Raw genomic sequence first — 20,944 nt, 5'->3', positions numbered from 1 at the left:
GTGAGGTCCGAAAGGTTGGCAACTGCTGTTCTAGACAGTCAACATATCAAATCACAAGTCAAATGTTTATATCCAGGAAAAAACAAAAACCGTCTTCCATTTTGCAACATTTATTTTCTTAATTTAAGATAACCATGCCAGTTCCTCCAAAGGTTAGTTTACAAAATGCCTATTAAATATATAATAATAGTAAGACCAAAACCAATGTACTATGAAAACTTTTTTCTTGAAATAGCATGGGGGGGGGGGGGGGGGGTGATATGGATTAAAGGATTATAAGTAAACATATACAGTTCCAGAAAAGAAATATTTTTAAAAAATGAGAATAATAATGAGCAATAACAAGGAGTCTAGCAGCTCAAGATCCACAGACCAGGCATGTGAGAGGAGTGAACACATGAAGAACAGTTGTTATATAGACCGCAGTCCCTTGTAACGTCTATCCTTATAACTTTCAGGGAAAGGCCACCTTGTCCCCCTAAGGTAAACTACATGTTTATGATGAACAAGACAAAAAGACATGCAGATCCCTTTTTTACACCCCAGTGCTATTGTTGTAGAGATATGGGATCTCTGGGTGCAAATGAGAGCATAAAGCAACCTAACACTTATGCTCCAGAGGGGCAAGGAAGATGTAAAAATTAAAGCTGTAAGGTATGGGGCTGCTTCTACCAATCTTGCCTTAACATGTACTCTAGTTCCTTAAACATAGTTAAACTTAGTTAACTATAACACTAAATACACATTCCTCCTCAGACTGTCTCTCTTGACTTACATTACCACTTACGTTATGAAATATCCTTCTTCCAGGACTCATTCTGTGATTCTTAAAGGGAGAAAAGGTAGAAGGGGGGTGATTAGGAAAATGGAAAAGAAAAGTTGGAATAGTTAAAGGAAATACCCAGGAATGGAGGAGAGGGAAGCAAAGGAAAAGAAGGCAGTAATAGGAAAAAGTTTAATGGAAGGAAAAGAAAGACCCTCTTTATTACATAAATTTACATCGAATGATGCCCAACAGATGGGTAGGGAGTACACCATTTAAAAGTGTTTTTTACATCAATGTTAAATAAATTATTTTGTACAAAAAAACAAAAACAGTAGCAAAAAACAACAGACAAAACCAAATGTATTCTAGATTTAGGTAGAATTGTATTTTCCTCAATAAGATATAGAGTCACTATATAAATTCTTTGTTGTGTGAAGCGTTCCACAGTAGATGAGCTGCTTCTTTAGACCAAGACTCAAAATTATTGAGCAAGACAGGATCCACAACTGTATTCATATCAAGGTTTTCAGCCTAATGCCCTAAGGTGAAAACAAGCTTGCGTCATCGATTGAAGTCCACCACACACAGTATACATGGACAGGCAGAGAGGTGACTCCACCTAGTAAAGTACAGGGACTTAGGCGGATTACATATCATAATATATATATATATATATATATATCATATAATTATATCATATGTGTGTGTGTATATATATATATATATAAATAAAAACACACACACACACAACATTAAACAGGATTTATATAGCGCCAACATATTACGCAGCGCTGTACATTAAATAGGGGTAGCACAGATACAGACAGTGACACAAGAGGCGGAGAGAACCCTGCCCAGGAGAGTGTACAATCTAGGAGGTGGGGGAAGTTTCACACATATACAACTTTCTCTGTCTGGTTCTGAAGATACTTAGATACAAAATCCCCATCTCCTAAAGAGCTAAAGGGTGTGATATCATACTTAGCTGAGTGACTACTTCAATCAATTTGAATAAGGGGAGCTAAGAGTGCACTGTTATGAAATAGTGAAATACCTCTGGATATTTCCCATTGCTTTGATACATCAGGATATTTCACAAAATAATAATTAAAAAAAAAAACGTATGCAATACTATTAGCTGTTACCTATGTGTACCTATAGATATTTTTGTAGTGATACATTTTGGATGATCAAGGTCTCTCAAGGTCTGTCTCTAAAGTCCCATTTGGTTAATATTTCTCAATATTTAACCACTAGAACACATCTGCCCATAATCTAAACAAGTTGAGAACATTAACTGAATGTGTTTAAAGAAATGCAAAATAGGCAAAAAAATATATATCAATTTTTACTACTATTAGATCACCAATTAGAACTCATAAACAGCAGAAGTGATAAGGGAATCTAAATCAGTTGACTAATTTCCATGCTTCGCCGTGTACAGAAATTTAGATGACCTTTTGTGGGCCGGCATGCTAAAAAAAAAAAAACCTTTATCACAAACCTTTAAGAGAAAGGATTCACATACTGTATATTGCCTTGTGTACAATAAACAATCAATGAGTACCCACCACACTTGTGCCATAGGCACTTTAGGCTGTCTTTGTTTGGATAACTTCATCTGGATTGTGCTGGAAACAGTAATTTACTGGCATACTAGCTTAATGTATGAGGTCAATTAATATACAAAAACTCTCGTCTCCAGACTAACACTCCGTATGCTTGCAACAATATTTGAATTTGTTTACCCTTGAGTTATAACGTTTCACATGCTTGTAAAAGTCCATGTTCAAATGATGGAAATTAATCCTGAAAGGATCATGCACAGTGCTTTATTATCATACCTTTATATTACACTAGCAGTCAATTATAGTAGATGATGTAGATGAGATGGCAGATGCAATATCTTCAGGCAAGACAGAGAGGGGAGGGACCACTGGAGATTATAATCAACTCCCACTCCATTGAAAAGCCTTCACTAATTACCACAACGCTCATTTATTTTGCATATCATTTGGAGAATGAAGAACGTGACAGGGAAAAAATAAATTTATAAAGACTGTCAACCACATGCCTTGAGAGAAAAAAGAAAGGTCAAGAAGTATATAGGGGAAGTCCGCTGAGTGAAATCATTGTTTTCACTCTATGCTCATTTTATTTTTATGTGGTACTTAATCGTGACTGAAGCTGTGCTGAAAGTTTGATACATTTTCACACATTTTTAGTCAGTGATATTAACACCTGTCGGAACTGTTCACTTTGGTGTAAAATAGGTGAAAAAAATGACGCACAGCTTACTGGAACACGACATGCTGTTAAGTTCATATTTTACCTTGTTTGCCATTTATGTGGGTGAAGGGCAAAAGTACAATCATATACAGTGAATCACATACGGTTGTACAATAATATAGTAACATACGGTATTGACGTCCCTACAATTATTCTCAATTAAAATTCATATTTTATTTTTAGGTTTCATTGCTTAGATGACTGTAAAACAAAACAATTTTTTCTTCAATTAAATAAAAGTTTACTAAATATTTTAATATTCTAAGGGACAGATAATCCCACCATAATAAAGTCCCCACCTTAATAAAGTCCTTAGCCACGCAAAAACTAGGTCTCCTACCACAAACCTACATCCACACTTCTCATTTGGGTCCCCTGACAGCTAGGTCTAAGGACCAAAGCTTTCAATGACCTGTTCGAGTGGGGTATATTTTAGGTTGGAGATCAGCTTTAAGGTATAAAGAGCCAGACTCTGCACTTAATTCACCAATGGGCTATGCATATGGTTACCCTGGGGGACATTATCAAGCGTTCCACTCAGAAGGAAATAAGAGTTATTTACACAAGAACTTATTGGCAAATGGTACAAGGGCAGTGTTGACCTTTGTAATAGCCATGCATGCACCACTACTAAACTTTACAATGAGCCTCAGCGAGGTTAAAAATGAGCAAAACTTTCCTGTAATAGGATCTCAATTACAGCTTAAAATTCTCTATCATAATCAAGGAATATATAATATAGAGGCCATAACTAATACAGAATATATCTATCTTGCAAGGTGAGATTACTTTGCAGTAATGAGTGGCGAGATGTTATATATCCCATATGCAGAAGTCCATAGAGAATGCATACGGTGGCACCTAGAAGTTCAGTACTACTACAGTAAATGTTCAAAGCTGGTCTATTGGACTACCAATGATTCGGTACAGACAGCCGAGTGGCTGCCAGCCCCTGAGAACAACAAAACCTGTTCCCCCTGCTAGCCTGCACATAATCTTACCTTCACTTCTTTTCCTGTAAACAACACTTTAATGAGACAGGAAGTGATGGTATTTCTGTAAAAGAGACACATAAAGAAATACAAATCTAACAGGGGCCCTAGCCTGCCCATTCTCTACTAGGAACAACATCTTTCTTTATCTCCTACCTTCCTGTCTGCTAAAACATTTTTACCTGTACATGAAAGTAAAAGGATAAATCTCTCTACCGAAACCCCAGATAGCACAAAAAAAAAACAAAAAACGTGATTCTAATCCCTAAATCCAGACCAAAAGTATTTGGCATGACACATTATCTGTCCCCATAAAATATAAAGGAATGAGTTATAACATTAGCAAGGTGGACGGTAACTCTACCAGCTCCATTGTCCAAAAATTCTTTGGCATCTGGCATACTTCTTGGTATGTGGGGATGTCTGCTCACTGTGGTTCTGCCAGCCATCCACCTAATAACTTCAGCTCTGCGGGGACACAGTAGTGATATAGCAGATGATGGGCATAACCATAGTGAAAAGCTGGTAAAGAAGGCATCTGACACGCCTGGAAGTGTGTTGGCGCAGAAGGTTCTTGGGTTGGTGTATCGAAGCCCACTCTGGGCTGGACTAGAAAGGATCAGAACTTTTCATGGGCTTGGTGTCTTTTTTTTTTTTCCTATCAGCAGAGTCACTTTGCACAGAAAATAATATTTTTATGAGTTAATGGAATATATCTGAGTAAGCATGATTCTGCTCCTTATAAGTAAATTGATGCTTTATTCCAAATATAAAACAGATTTAGAATCAAGAAGCTACTCTACTAGAGAGGATAAAAGAAGTTGCAGATAATTACATAACCATGTGCACGACACCAAACATGACAAGTAAAATGATATATTCATTACTACAAAGATTACATGTAAAATATCTTCTTCTCACTATTCACAATGCACAAAATTATTATATGTGATGATGTGGACTTTGTACATCTGACCTATATTACTTGCTCGGATGCCAGTCACACGTTCCAGCTTAGTGATCCCTAAACAATGGTCTAAATACTGTTATCTATAGACAGAAGACATCGTCTTATATTATTCCTATAGATACACGCTCTGCCCTGCTGTGGATTCTTGTACAATAGGAATTCTATTTGATTGGAACTGTCTTGGAGTTCAGTAGGCCTTCTGTATTGCCTGGGACAACAGTGAATAAAAGGCAGGACAGATGCTAGAGCATGTATGTCTTCAAACAGATGGTCAGAGCCAATAACAATAGCAAAGGCAGCAGATTGATGGCCGGGCCAGGTGCAGGCACACAAATATCAAGCTTCAGACAGGTAGAGAGAACAATGACAGACAAAAGTATAGGTAACAGGTCTAAGTAAAAACTCTGGATACACAGGAACAATCCAAAACAAGAACAAGTAGACAGAGGTTTAAGAGAGACAAAAACCAGGGAATAAGAAAACAGAAATTGGTTGTTCAGGTGCAGGCTTAAGATACTGGCCTGGTCCTTGCTTTAAAGTCCACTAATAAGCTCAGGTGTGCACAGCAGTAGAGCTGTGTAAAAACCAACCGAGGGTAAAGTTCAGGGCTGATCATTATAGGAACCTAATTTTAGTAGGAGAAGCTGGAAACTGTCGGGGGTCAGCAGCTATTTTCTAATCCCTTGATAGTAGACAATTAAAGTTTCATCATCCTGTCAGGGCAGAAAGTGATGGTACATCTTTACAGCAAGCACAAACCAAAACAAAGACATATTTTTGGGGGTAAACATCTAAAAATATATTTGTTTTCCATCACGGCTCTTCTGTACACCTTTTCTGGTGTTACAGACACAGGAAGTGGGCAAAAATGTTCGCTTTAGGAATAGGGTCAGAAGAAAATAGAAAATGTTAACTCAAATCAATCCTGTAATATTATATTCCATATAAAGTAAAAAAAAAAAAGGCTAGAGGTAAGTTTTAGACTGGTTTCACACCTGTGTTTTTATGTCAATCTCTAGAAATATAGCCTTTTTTTTTCTCTCCCATGGTGAATACAAGCATGTTGAAGGTAATGTAGCTGTTAAAGGGAAGATAATGTACCTCCTTTGTAATGATAGAAGCTCCAAAGGAGGTGAAATTCTCCTGCAACCATGTGACAGCACTAGTGGGGATGGGACGGGGTCTTTATATTGTTTACCTGAAGCTGCCATACACACAAATTTATTTGATCATCTGAACATTCAATTACATTTTTATAAAACAATTATTAATCAGTTATTAAAACAATACCTTATATGGCAGTTTTGATCCTTCTTACAAAAATGTTATAAAAATTGACAATAATATGCAGTAACAATTTTTTGTTATCAGTCAAATTCTGGTGGTCACTAAAAGTGCATAATGAGTAGATTGCATTGCAGCGATTACTTGATCATAGTTGCGTTTTTTAGTGGATAGAATGTCCCTGATTTATTAAACATCTCCAAGTTTGGAGAGACTACACTGTCATCAGTGAAGCTGGGCGATCCAGCAAACCTGGAATGGATTTCCTAAAAGTCTTTAGCTATTTGTTAGCAAATGTTTTCAATTGTGTACCAGATCCATTCCAGGTTTGCTGTATCACCCAGTTTCATTGATGAAAGTGTTATCCTCTCCAACCTTGGAGAGCTTTAATAAATCAGGGCCAATGTGGTTGAAATAAACTGAATCTAGCTAAGCATAGGGCTAGTTTAAGCTCCTGCATATAAAGAAATGTTCTTAGTCTAAAGGGCTGTGGATGGCGCTAGGTATAGGTATTTATTGTTAGGGTGCCACTACCTAACTAGTTACAGAGGGAAGAGTGACTACGCTTTAAGGATATACTGCAGGAGGAAGGGGAATATCCTATTAAATGGTCTTACTGGCAGAATAATCAGGTATTTAAAACATTCTCAGTGGGTAAAACAGAATGTCTATTGTTACTGGTAAAGACAGACGCAATCACATATGTGATTTTAAAGTCTGACCTTGTATAAATTAATATATATTACATATTATAGAATATATTTATTTAAAACAATACGCACTACAAAAAGGAGCAAATTAAAACTGGTATATGGCAGGATTAATAAATAACATACACTTCTATAAAGATAAAAAAGGTATTTCTCACAAGCCAAGCACAATGCTTATCTACCAAGAAAACCATTCCGAACTACTAATTATGACAACTGGGGCCAAATCCTCATATTGAAATAAAATAAAGCTGGCAGGAAACAGCCTTGTAATATCCTACAATCCTGCACCTAAACATCTCCGTCATTTTTCCCAGAATTAACACAGTTAACTTGGTTATGAAGAAAAGCTAAATTATTGTGCACACCAAAAACAACTTAATTGAAGACATTATGCATAATTTTCGGTTGCTATGTGACTAAAAATGGTACAAGGCCAACTAAGCGGTGTTACAGCCTCTAGGATTTTTATTTTATGTGACATTCTAAATTAAAAAAATCGACTAACATATGAAGTAATGCTAAAGTAAAATAAAATAAGTATTTAACAGAATATTGTTTTATCATGTCTGAAAAAAAAAGTAAAAGATAAAAGTCATGCAGCCAAATAAAAAAATAAAACAAGCAGTTAAAATTCTCCACAACACTAAAGAAAAAAAAATGCCACCAAATCTCCCAGGTACAGAGAACAGCTCAGAGGCTGCAATGTCAAATATCTTAGCCTCTTATTGGTCCACTGGTAAAATGGTTGGCTGACACATGTCAACTACTGCAGATGAAAAGGACCCGGGTGTCACTATTTCAAGCCGCATGTCACTACTTCATGTAGCCAAGCATTACTAATAAGAAAAAAAATGCCAACAGGATGCAGGCTGGGGAAGGGAAAAAAATATCTGCAGCAAAGAGAATAAGACAGGTAGGAAAAGCTACCTTAAAGGGAAATGTACTTTAACAGTTCTCTTTCATCCTGTACACATGGCTACTAATAATAAAATTGCAAAGCCTGCTCAGAATAAACTCCAAGCATATATATAAAAGCACAAATGAATGCAGCATTGTCATTCCTAAAGAGACCTTGTCATCAGCCTAACCATTTGCAGGTAACTACTAAAAAAAATAATGATAAATACTTCCTTTTAGGATTTTTCTTTTCATTAGCAGAACTAACATGAAAAATTGAAAGTTCTTTATTGCAGATGGGACACGCTAAATGTTGGCCACCTTGACTGGCCTGGCTGAAATTATGTAACTCCTGCAAATGTGCACAGAAGTTATTTCAATCCCATCAGCCATATATCCCAAGACTGTATACAAATCAGCACATGCACTTTACATGATTGCAACGCCTGAAGAAGACAATTTCAGAATGGTCACAGCTCCCACTGACACGCCAACCACATCCTAGTCCTCTCCTTTCCAGAGATTGCCTAATTAATGCCTATGCTGGCCCAGCTCTACTCTTTCTCCTCACCTTCCTAGACTAGCATGACACCTTTGAATCTGCTGCCATTAAATCTAAGATGGTAGAGCTCTACAACATGGGAGGGTATAATCTAAAAAGAAACTTGTTTACAAAATAAATGGCCTAAAGACAGGTTCTCTGGACAAAATAAATTAGAGGCCTGTATCAATTCTGCCTTACAGCAAGGCAATACTTAACATGAGTTTATTTATGAATAATAATTTTAAACTCCTCAGCTTTTATGAAGCAGCACTGCAATAGATTAAAACATGCTCTTGACCACTTCCTAATTGTGCATAGGTTTGGAGTAAAAATTAGTGTCATCTTGATGGAAATCTGTTTTACATTTGGTGTTAATTCTGTTGCAGACATGTACAAAATTGTCTCGGTTAGCTGCCCAGAAGTGCAGGCTCGGGAGTTGTAAATATTAAAAGAAAACACACAGAGTAAGGGTTAGTACCCAAATTTGACATCTCCTATACAGGTTGGAATATTTAGCAGCAGCACTGAGAACCATTGAATAGGCAAACTTCATTTAAACATGCTGAGTTAGGAACAAGGGCCCTGATTTTTTTTAAAGCTCTACACTTTCATCAGTGTAGCTGGGTGATCCAACAATCCTGGAATTAATTTTTTAAGTAATTTTCTATTCAGATCCAGATCCATTCCAGGTTTGCTGATCACTCAGCTTCACTGATGAAAGTGTATTCTCTGGAGCCTTGGAGAGCTTTAATAAATCAGGACTAAGGTGAGAAGAAAGCAGAGTTGAGTGAGCAGAGGGATGACTTCATCTTTAATTTCACTATTAAAGGAAAGTAGGGGTCAGAAACTAAAATTCTTTTATTGTAAAAGGTGGTGTAAACTGTCACTCTTAGAAGCATATGGACATAAACCTATCATTTGTCATGTAAAACTGACATAAATGCTTTCCATTTGTGGATTTCATTGTTTGCCTGAAGTTCAGCTTTAGCTGCATGAAAGGGAGCAGATATAGTTTTAAACCAATATATTTTTATTATATTATTTATATTATATTTACCTTAAATAATGACACAGAAAAGGATTAGGTAGACTCATTATTTCATATAACATATGTACAATTCACAAATGTAAAAATATACATAAATCCGACAGCTGTTACTGCCAAGGTGAATAATGTACACGAGTAAATAGACTAGTAAATAGTGAGAATTTGCCCACTGGCTTATTCTTAAAATATGCAGAAACGTGTTATACAAACATAAAAAAACATAACATTATATGTGAATCACAAACATAAAACTATGCTGTACAACGAAAAATATCCATAAATCCAACAGCTATATCTGCCAAGGTGAATAATGTACACTTGTAAATAGTGAAAATTTGCAGAAATGTGTTAAAAACAAAAACAAAAAACACATTTTGTCAGGACTTCCAATTTAAAAAGCATTTTTGGCTTCCCCATGTTAGGCAAATCAACACTCACTTTAATGGGCCTCCAACCTCCTGAATTTAAGGTATACGTGCACAAGGATGTGCAAAGAAGGGTTAAGAGTTCTAATACTTAAAAAACGATGCTAAAGTAGTCATATTAATAGACAATAATGTAAGAAATGAAGCTCAGAATGAACTCTGGTTTACTTTAAAATGTATTCTTGCTGTGCCCTCTTTCCAAATGCTTGTTTTGAATTGGAGAAGTGATCAGAAAAGAGGCAATGGAGGACCTGTCATACATCAGGAAACAAGATGAAAGGAATAAGGGACAGAGTAGGTAGCACTGTACTATTTCTATTGCCCTAGATAAAACAAACATGTAACCCTTGACTGAAATAGTTTTTCAGCTGCCCAGAAGTTGTGCTTTAATCATACATGCCCGAGTCCTATACAGGCAAAGCTTGAGGGAAAATAAGGGGCACTATTGTTATTCTTCCAACTTAAAGGTCTGCTGTGCAGTATGCTACGGGCAGTAGCTTGGCACAATTTGTATTTAGTGGAGGGTGCAGTCACTTCGTAGCTAAACATAGCTTAAATTATATAATATTAACTGTGTGCAATGCTGCATTCTGGTCACACAGTTGGAGTTTTAGGTAGACTGGTTGCTGTCTAAAGATGAGAACAGAAGACTAAATGTATTAAAATAATATTAAAAAACTACTAAATGTAACTGTTTATTTATTTGGAATTTGACTGATGACCATAATCCAAAAGGCAGTTATAAACTAAAAAAAAAAAAAAGATGGACCTAACAGTAATGCCTAAATATAATTACTGTCACACACACCTTTTATGAGAAATATCAGCTGCTCTCTCTCTCTCTCTCTCTCTCTCTCCAATGGTCTATAAAATGCCATGGCAATGATGTCTGAGCTAACACTGCATATAGCTGCTTGTGAAAGATGAATCCCCATGCCGAGATAGAACAAAACTGCATAGTGCTTCTTGCTTCATTTTGACTTACAAATAGAACAGATGAATGTTTAAAAATCGTTCGTAAAAAAAGTAACCAACGACGCCGACGAACGAGGATAGTCGTTGGAAATGAACGACCGGACCGGCGGATCGGATTGGACAACGATCGTTGACCATCTATCGTGTGTACGGTCGTTCAAAGATCGTCCATGGTCTGAGCATGCGCGGTGAACGAACGTTCGCTCACTTCCTGTGGTGCACGTCACTTCCTGTATCGTTCAAACGATCACATCTATCGTGTGTACAATATCTGCGAACAATCGTGTCGTTATCTGTATGTACAGGATCGGTGCCATACGATCATTCGCAGATATCGTGCAGGATCGTTCGTCGTTCGTTTACCAACGATAATAATTGGAAGTGTGTACGTAGCTTAAGGGTCTACTAAAACTAAATTGTGACATTGTAACACTGAGCATCTTTTTGTCATTGGTCTAGTAAATTAGGGGGCAAAGCAGTGAGAAAGAACAACAAATGGAGCATATTCCCACAGTGACCAAGCTTTATTTTATTAATGAGCCTAACAGTTTTACAAAGCACATTATTGAATATTGATAAAGTTTAGGATTTTTTTTTAAATGTTTACAGTGTAAAATCCTTCCCTAATTCAACATTGATGCAGAGAGAAATGGTACAAAAAACCTGCATGCCTTGGTTTGGGTACCCTGCACATAATGCAGTTATAGGGGTACCTCTAGGACACACATCACTGAACAGGGTTTTCAGAATAAAAATAAAAATGATGTCTAAGTAGTTATCATGCACTTCTTGGGGTGTTTCATAGGATGCAAAACTTGACAGCACTGGCATTTAATCAGTCCCTGTCAGGTGGGGAGAAAAAAGGTGAGCCACATGTCTTCATACTCCAGAACTTCTGGGTATTTTTATTTTTTATTTTCACTTGACAGCTAAATAGAGTGGCGGGGCAAAGAAAAGTGGGTATATGTTTCTGCATTAACACAAACCTGCTGTTTGCACTGACAAGCAGTTCAGGAACATAAAAAAAAACTTCATAAATATTGTTATTTATATTAAAGTGCTAATACTACCAAACCTACTTTGTTTTGCTTTTCTGCATACCCTAAGGTATGCAGAATTTATTGGTGGTATTTGTGGTATTTGATTACCAGCCTACTGTTGTAATACATTCTTTGTATTAAAATGTTTATAACATGTATTTTGTGCACAAGATATATTTACCCATATCTTAATTTTTATTTGCATGCAAAAGTTCATAAAATTTTAGGCATCGTTTCTTTGTGTTATTTAACAATTACAAGAAAGATTATAAATCAATGGCAGCTCCTTAATAACCATATCCTGAAGGCCATACTAAGCAATGTGTTTTCACATCTTGTCTACGGGCAGCATTGTGGCTCAGGGGTTAGCACTCCGGCCTTTGCAGCGCTAGGTCCCAGGTTTGAGTCCCAGCCAGGAGACTATCTGCATGAAGTTTGCAGGTTCTCCCCTTGTCTGCTTGGGTTTCCTCCCACATCCCAAAAACATTCTGTTAGGTTTATTGGCTTCCACCTAAATTGACCTTAGACTACATTAATAACATATGACTATAGTAGGCACATTAGATTGTGAGGGACAGTTAGTGACACGACTATGGACTTTGTACAGCGCTGCGTAATATGATGGCGCTATATAAATACTGTGTAATAATAATAATTGCCACGTATGCTTTGCTAAATCTATGTTTGTGGATATCCAGCCAGTAATTAGAGCAAGAGAATGTTTTTCTGTCCTCCTGAGGTCTCATTTTCACCTGTACAAAATTTGTTTCCAATAAAAATCCACTTCCAATAAAACACTGTGTTTTGTAAAAAATAATAAAATAAACAAATTAGACTAAGGCTACACCATTTCACTAGCAAAAACCTAGTACAGAGACACTTTTATTTTGTGTTTGAAGTAGTAACAAGTCTAACAACTTTTCAGCTAGTTCCTATGAACAAAAACTCAAGAAGTGCAGGCTTTGTCTATTACACAGGTATAAACCTGCATGCATACCACTGATAAGAATGTTCAACTAAGGTAACAGGAAGTTTGCTGTGTGTGGGTACTTTGCTATGTGTACTTTGTGCGTTATTAATAAATGGAGAGGTCTAGTGGTGCACTCCAGTAATTGGCTGTATAAGTTTCCTGACTGTGATAACAGTGCACCCCGTCTGCTTAAAGTGTGTCACTGCACTGTAAGCCCATGTGAAAGAATGAGTTAAGATGTGTAAAAATGAGTGCCAGGTATAAATGAGTTGAACTGGGTAAACTAGTGAGGTTTGACAACCTGCAAGTTCAACTAAAACATAATGTTAGGCTTTAGCTTTATACAGTGTCACATGAGTCAAATAACTTGCTTCTTGCATTTCATGGTTTGCCTAGTGACTTTTTTTGCCTTACGTATTGCCTCCGCTACTGACCACTATTTGTTCCACCATCTGCTCCATTTTTTATAATAAAATTAAATTAGCAACTGGACAGTGTAAGTGGAACCAATGTTTAAAGCATGATTAAAGCATGCCTCAAAGCAACAGGGAACCCATTGGTAGGACCCTTTCAAGTTTAATGGTTTGTTCTAACTTTTTTTCTAGGACAGCTTGGCCAATATGAAAATGTGGGGAAAGTTATGAAGGTATGTCTTTATACTGTATGCCATATATACATATAACTAGACAATGGGCACTGTGTGCCTTTGTAGCTATTATAAATTATATCTTACATAAGCTATTTGTACAAAAATATAAACTGCATTGTTTACTCTAAAAAAAAAAATTATCTTCTTTAAATCCATGGCACTATTCTTCAATTTGTAGGCAGAATATCCTAAACTCTTGTACTTATTCTTCCTGTAATTGAATCATTGCCTCATCCATTAGTTTCCACAGAGCTTGAGGTCAAATAAAAGTTCATTGATGTTGCGTGTATTATGGAAAGTTATGTTTTAAGCTTCACATTATTCAGGAGGTATTTCACTTTGGTAAGATACTATAGGTATAACCTTTCTGGAAGCACAGTCCGGTCACGTGATTTTAGCACAGCATATACATATGGATTGGGCCATAGCATTGTGCTGAAAAAAAAAATAATCCTTATTCCTGGCCGGCCATGGTAGGGAAAAGCTACAGGAGTCTGCATCTAACACCTGTCAATGACACTATGGGGTGGCCCATTATACTTTGTCGCTCTTGCAGGCTTAAGTGCAAGGCAAAGTGCAGGCAGCTGCAGGCACATTTACATTTTAGATAAGCAAAGCGACACATAGTGGACTAAGGGAGTTTATTTAAAAGCCAAATCTATCCTTTAACATGTGTGTTGCCAGGATATAATGTTAAAAAAATCAGTAAAACTAATAATAATAATCAACACTGTCAGCTTTATAAATGACCCGGGGTGCTGTAATTGAGCTGTCAACTGCATTTGAAATCAGCTCGGTTCTATCCTTTGCTAAAATGACAACTCATCTATGTGGTGAGGGTTGGAAATATAACTAGAAGCTGTGTTTGCTGCATGCAAAACTATAACTGCTTACACAGTACACAACAGCTCACATTACACAGCAAATGAATAAAGAAATGAAACAGATGAAAAAAAAAACATCTAAAAAATCTAAAGACTATAAATCAGCTTATCCATGGAATTGCTGGTTTGTTTCAAATGGCTAAATGAATTTAAAATTGATATTTAAAGCAAAAATACAGTTGCAGAATGCAAATCAGTCTTTAGTCTTCTACTGCTATCGAGCGAGCATTGTAAATAGAATAAATTATTATTAAAGTATCTCTGTATTACTTGTAGCTGGTATTAAAATAAAGAAAATACCAGCCTAAAGTCCCCTCCCTTCCCCACTGAATGCTGAGCCATTCTAATCGGGAAACTTCCGGTGCCCCCTTGCAGTCCTTCATGTGACGGGCCAATAGGAACATTAGGAAAAAGTAAGCTGACATTACCAGGAAAAGTTGTAGATATGCAAACATCTCTAGATGAGTTTACTTTATAACTGGTAGCTTATAAGAAGTCATTCTAATTTTAATTTCCCTGTAATTAAAAATATTAAATACCACCTCTTACAGTGCCTATATTTTTCCCTTTCTTTGGAAATACAGTCTAGCAATCTATGAGAGCAGGGGAAAAAAATGTTTTCTAGTTGAACGAATGCGGTAAAAAAAAACTAACAGACATCAATTTGATATGAATATGAAGTGTAAAATGTTATTTTTTATTTTGTTATGACGATATTAACACTAAAATTACATTTCTGTATGTTGTAGTTACTTACAAATTAAATTAGGTGATTTTTCCTTGTATTCCAGTATTTTTACTGTGTCATTAAATAATGGGAAAAAAAAAAAGCTTAAACATGAATGAAAAAAAATAAAGCTCAATTCCTGCCTGACGTTCAATTTAAACAACCAGAACAATAAGGGCTCTATTTATAAAACAGGGAATCTGACATTGCCTGGTGGGAATCAATTACTGGCATTGAAACACGTGAACCTGGAACACTCCCATGAGGGAATATTTGAGGGAACGTCTGATTTCCTATTTTATAAATAGAACCCTAATAAAGAAGTAAACAAATGGAAATTATATTAAAATATATATATATTTTTTTTTTTGTTTTCTTTTTTGTTTTTGTTCTTGAACGGATTTTATAAGCTGATCCTCAGGTCACCCTTTTGATCTGCACATGGAAAATTAGTATAAATATGTTGTATTTGTCAGTAATACCTGAAAACATTGCACTAGATTGCAGGATGTGCAGTTCCTTCTTGCACCAAGTTGCTCCTAAAAGCAAAATCCCAAGAACTTGCCAAAAATATTGGCAATGCTGCACTGGAAGGAAAATGGCATCAGACAAACATGGGCCACAGTCATATTATAAGATTGTGATGAATGCACCTATTCCAATTGTAATGTCACCGTGTTGGATGATACCTGTCAGTCTTTACATTTGTGTATTACCAATATATCTCCATCAATAAAATACTAAATGTATTAGGATTTATAATGCAGTTATATGACTTTACAAATGCATTTTGCCGGAGGTACTTGATACCATGTTGTTATTTTTTAACGCACAAACAAAAAACAGAATAAAAAAAAAATTATTTTGTTTTGTTCTAGGTTAGAAAATAAAACCCTTTTCAGTGTTGTCTGTTGGAGTGATTTGAAATTTTGGTTTTAACCCATTTCCTGTCTCAGCTCTAGTTAGTTGGACACAAGACACGAAGTGAATAAATCACTCTATGGGGTAGGAGACAGCAAAAAACTTGGATCTAACTTCTCAGTCTGCCAAGAAAAAAAAAAACACATGAGCAGGGGCAAGTAGAACCCAGGCACATCAGAAAACACCCTAAAGCCCCAATTTATGGTAAAGAAAGTAGTGACGTGTAATTATTCCTAAACTGTAGCTAGGTAGTAAAATATTTACATCTTCAGATTTGTCCTCTGAAATAATTCATACATGGTGCACATATCCCTACTTTATTAACACAAAAGAGATCTACCTTCCAAAACCAGAACTGCATTTCACAAAATCATCTAATCGGTTTATGTGGTTTAAAACTGCAGCCAAAACTTTTGTACATAACACGCCAAGGTCCACAAAAATCTGTTTATTTCTTACAATAAGCTTCAACTTCAAAAATCCCTCTACAATATAAAAATGTAGGTATGTGAATATGTGCACAGTTACTAACACCCACTGCCATAGCCAGTTCTAATCCTGCTTTTTCTTGACAAGTCTTTTTATTTCCATGGGAGATTGATTTTGTATAAATGTTCAACTCTCATTTGAAGAGGTTAATAAAATTTAGATTTGGGATGTTGTTATTCCTAATTTATTTTATTTACTGCAAATTATTTTGACCCTTTGATGGTTTATGTATCTGATATTTATAAATAAATACATACTAGTCCGTTTAACAGTAAAAAAATCTCATATTTCTTCTTTAAGACAAATTAGGGTAAATATGCCAACAAAATCTTTTATTTACTAGTCAGTTTAATGTATATAATATATATATGTAATATATAAATTTTAAGGAAAATGTGAAAAGGAAGCACCCTAACAAATGACATTAAATAAGGTTTACTTTACACATACACATGAAAACATTATTTTCATACCCAGCTGAGCCCGTGTTTACAGATAACTTTTTGATGAAGAGAGAACTGCTGGCAAACAAAAATAGGTTTGGGGTGGGCATTAACAGGCCTGTGTGCATATTTAGCTACAAAAAAATTTTAATACAATCAATTATAAAAAATGATATATATATATATATATATATATATATATATAAAGTATATCTTAAGCTAAACTTTTTCGTTCTGGATTAAGCAGAGGTTGCTTAAAGTTCATCTAAACTGTGGAAGAAGTCCATAAACGAAGGCAAAGGGAAATAATAAGTATGGCCTGCAGGCCTTACCCAATGATTTTTTCCCCATTACTACTGTACTATTGTTTTTTCTCTCAATGTGGGCCTGATTTATTAAAGCTCTCCAAGGCTAGAGAGGATACAATTATCAGTGAAGCTAGGTGATCCAGAAAACCTGGAATGGATCTGGTCCATGATTGAAAACATTTGCTAGAAATTTGAAATACCCATTCCAGGTTTGCTGGATTACCCTGCTTCACCAATGAAAGTGAATTCTCTCCAGATTTGGAGAGGCAGCCATCATAGCGGGGGCAAGGCTTTGCCTTCACATATCAGAGCCTCCAGATTACAATGGTAATTACAGATTACAAATTGTGCTGACACTTGTCAGCAGTGCATTAGGTTGGCCCTCAACAATTAGTACATTTCCCCATTTAATCAAGGAAAGGGGGTGCACTAGCCATGTTGTATATCCCCATGGCAGCCTGCAGATCCCAGTTAAACAAATGAGAACAAACAGATACACAACTCTGTGGTCAGTGTGGTCACACAAACAGGAAGCTCTGCAACATAGACAACAAAACTGCAAAACATATAAATATTATTTCAACAGGAATGAACACTAGCAATTTTATTTTTTGGGTTACCATACACTTAAAAGGATAAGCCCCATACGCGACAACCCAATGCTATCACCCATGCTAACGCACCTGCATGTAGTACTACACCATTTGCTAATAACACCTCCCAGTATTTTTTGCCAGTGTACCTCCAAATATATTCTATGCATCAACTACCAAACAGACATGTTTAAAACTCTACGTTTCATAATTTTTAGTTTCTAAATATATGTTTGTTTTTTTTTAAATGTTTACCATGTATCACTTTTTACCATATTATATAACCTTTTCAACCATGTTACTGTGTTGTGACAAAACCGTCTATCCAATTCATATTAAAAATAAACATCAAACCCTGGCACTCCTAATTAGGAAAATTTGATATTACATACAGTGCTGTTTAACTGCTCGGTGCATCAATTTACCCGCTATAAATAACTGAACCCCTACTAACTGTACCCATTCATATCCTCTGATGCAGAACCATCGGCACATCTACCTAGAGACACCTTGGGCTCTGTTACGTGAGAGGTGTAGCTTGACCTCGTCATGTACTCAATTTGGAAAAGCCAAAGCTTGCCTGTTTTTCGGAGTCATAAGCAGTGTAGTAGAGAGGTAGGCAAAGCTGTACAGGTAGGTAACTTCAAATCTTTTTTTTTTTTAAAGCTATAAACTAATCCAGGGTTGACAATATGAATAATACTAATATGAATTATATGAATTAAAAATCAGATAAAATCAACTTCAGTCAAGCTATTGTGACCCCCACATATTTTCATCGGAGAAGAACATATCATTTTGCCAAACATACAAATGCTTGTCCCGTTACAAACCAAAGCCTCAGTAAACAAGCTCAGATATCCGCTTTCGGACAGACCCAAACACTACCAGCACCATACATATGTCTGGGCTCAGCTAGATAGCTATGACAACCGAAGAAGAAAATATGAAACCTGGCCAAAAAAAAGGAAAAAGTGGAAAATGCCAATATTCTTTAAAGATAATCCCTACTCCCAGCTTTATAGCATTTGTGAAAAGAAAGCAGAAGGAATACAAAGTGCACGGATAGTAATACATACAATTGTTCCTAATCTGGCCCGTTATATGAGAATTACTGAACCAGGGATAGCAGGAAGGACCACAATTTTTTCAAAAATGAAGCTCATTTAGGCACTGTTTACATCTTAACTAACCACGAACTAAACCCGTGTGGTTTCAGGACGAAAACGCAATCTTTTCAGTAAAAATGTGTCTCCATGTTGATAACATGCAAACACAAGCGGGAGAAAAAAAAAATAGGAGTCCCTTTTCCTTCTCCTTAGCAACCCATAGCTAATAAAGGTGGGGGTTTGCTTAGACATGTCAGGCTTCCCACAGGCTCCCATGGATCACACATAAATTATTCTGGGTGTCTACTTTGGGAAATCAGTAGCCATCCCATGTTCAGAATGAATGATGAAATTGTTCAGAGATGACATTTAGAGATCTCAGTAGTTCAGCCATCACAACCTGTCATACATTATGTTTAGATATGTAAGGATTGTACTTTGTAAACATAGAGAAGTGTTTGTCAATCAGGTGTTGCTCTATGCAGCCGAGTATATTTAGGTTACAGTGAGGAGCTGTCAGGTTGGGAAGGGGCGTTGCATGCAAATTACTAATAAGCACAGCTGTATGCTCTCTAAGGTAGAATATTTATAGAACAGGACATCAGAACGCTAGGCAATCATCTACAGCAATTTTGACAGCACTAAATAAAAACTTTTCAGCTATTATTAAAAAAAATACATTAAGCAACATATTCTAAACCCCCTGTTACTTTCAGAAATGGTTAACAGATGCCAGTCCTTTGCCCACTCTCATTAGCCTGCATGATATTTAATACAAACATGGCAGGAAGGATCAGCTTGGGGGCCAAGCAAGTGGAAAGGGACTGACATGACAAAATGGTTCATCTAGAAATCCACACTTGTTATTTCCATGGCTTGTTATTAAGCTGCAGCCATGGTGTAGAGACTATTGATTGGTATCATTTATAGAGCTGTGCTTTTCTAATATATAGCTTGGTAATATAGATCCCTCTAGATGTGATCAGCAGCTCTACAGACAAGATCACAATACAGCAGCAGGAAAATCCATATAAGTTCCCCTTCCCCCGCCCATTTGAGCATGTGTCCAGCATTACAGGAATGTATGACAGGAGGGAGAGGAGGGGATGTGAGTGCCCAGTGCTCCCAACTTAACCCATTCTCACCCATCTATCCCCCTTTATCCCCAGCCTCCTATGCCACTTCTCCAATGACTTTCCATGCCCCTGATCCCTAACACATCTCAGGATCTGCACCATTCAACACTCCAAACTGATAACATCTCTGTAAATCAATTGATCTGGATGGTAAAGAAGCTTAGGGACCATGTCTCTCATTAATCTACAGGGCACGCTGCCAAGCCAATGCTACCCAACACAATGCCAAGCCATAATCAATATGTCCTATAGGGATAATGAATGCACCCATTTATCAGCTCAGATTTCCATTTAAATAAATGTCATGGACTAATTTACAAAGTTACACTCATCCATAACTTTACAACTCTTTAAGCCTTGAAGTGCACTTTTTATTACAAAGTATTTACAGACACACCTCCAAAGTACAGGATGTAAACAAAAATATTTTGAAGTTTTTTCACCAATACTTTTCAAAACAACAAACTCAAATCTTTAAAGATTGGATGTAAAGTAATATTTATTTATAGAGATCTAAATATCATAACTAAGTAAAAAACAGATCCTAACACAAGGAAAAGTATTTCTAAATGAAGAATATCTGGGAACTTTAAAATTAGCAGGAATAAGAGTCAGATGGAGCCCCAAAAAAGCAAAACTGTCTCCAAAAGAAGGGCAGATGGGGGCTAAGGGCACAGCTAGGAGGGGCACATGGGGGGGCTGAGGGCACAGCTAGGAGGGGCACATGGGGGCTAAGGGCACAGCTAGGAGGGGCACATGGGGGGCTAAGGGC

At 36.5% G+C, this 20,944-nt stretch overlaps 1 protein-coding gene across 2 annotated transcripts in view; it reads right to left on the bottom strand.

Annotated features, from left to right (window-relative positions):
• RNF38 (ring finger protein 38) overlaps positions 1 to 20,944 on the bottom strand; it is a 164,702-nt gene that overhangs the window by 142,131 nt on the left and 1,627 nt on the right. The gene's annotated exons all lie outside the window — the stretch shown is intronic.

This window comes from Pyxicephalus adspersus, chromosome 3 (assembly GCF_032062135.1).
Source record: "Pyxicephalus adspersus chromosome 3, UCB_Pads_2.0, whole genome shotgun sequence".
NCBI classification, from domain to species: Eukaryota; Metazoa; Chordata; class Amphibia; order Anura; family Pyxicephalidae; genus Pyxicephalus; species Pyxicephalus adspersus.
This window is presented reverse-complemented; position numbering and strand designations above follow the sequence as displayed.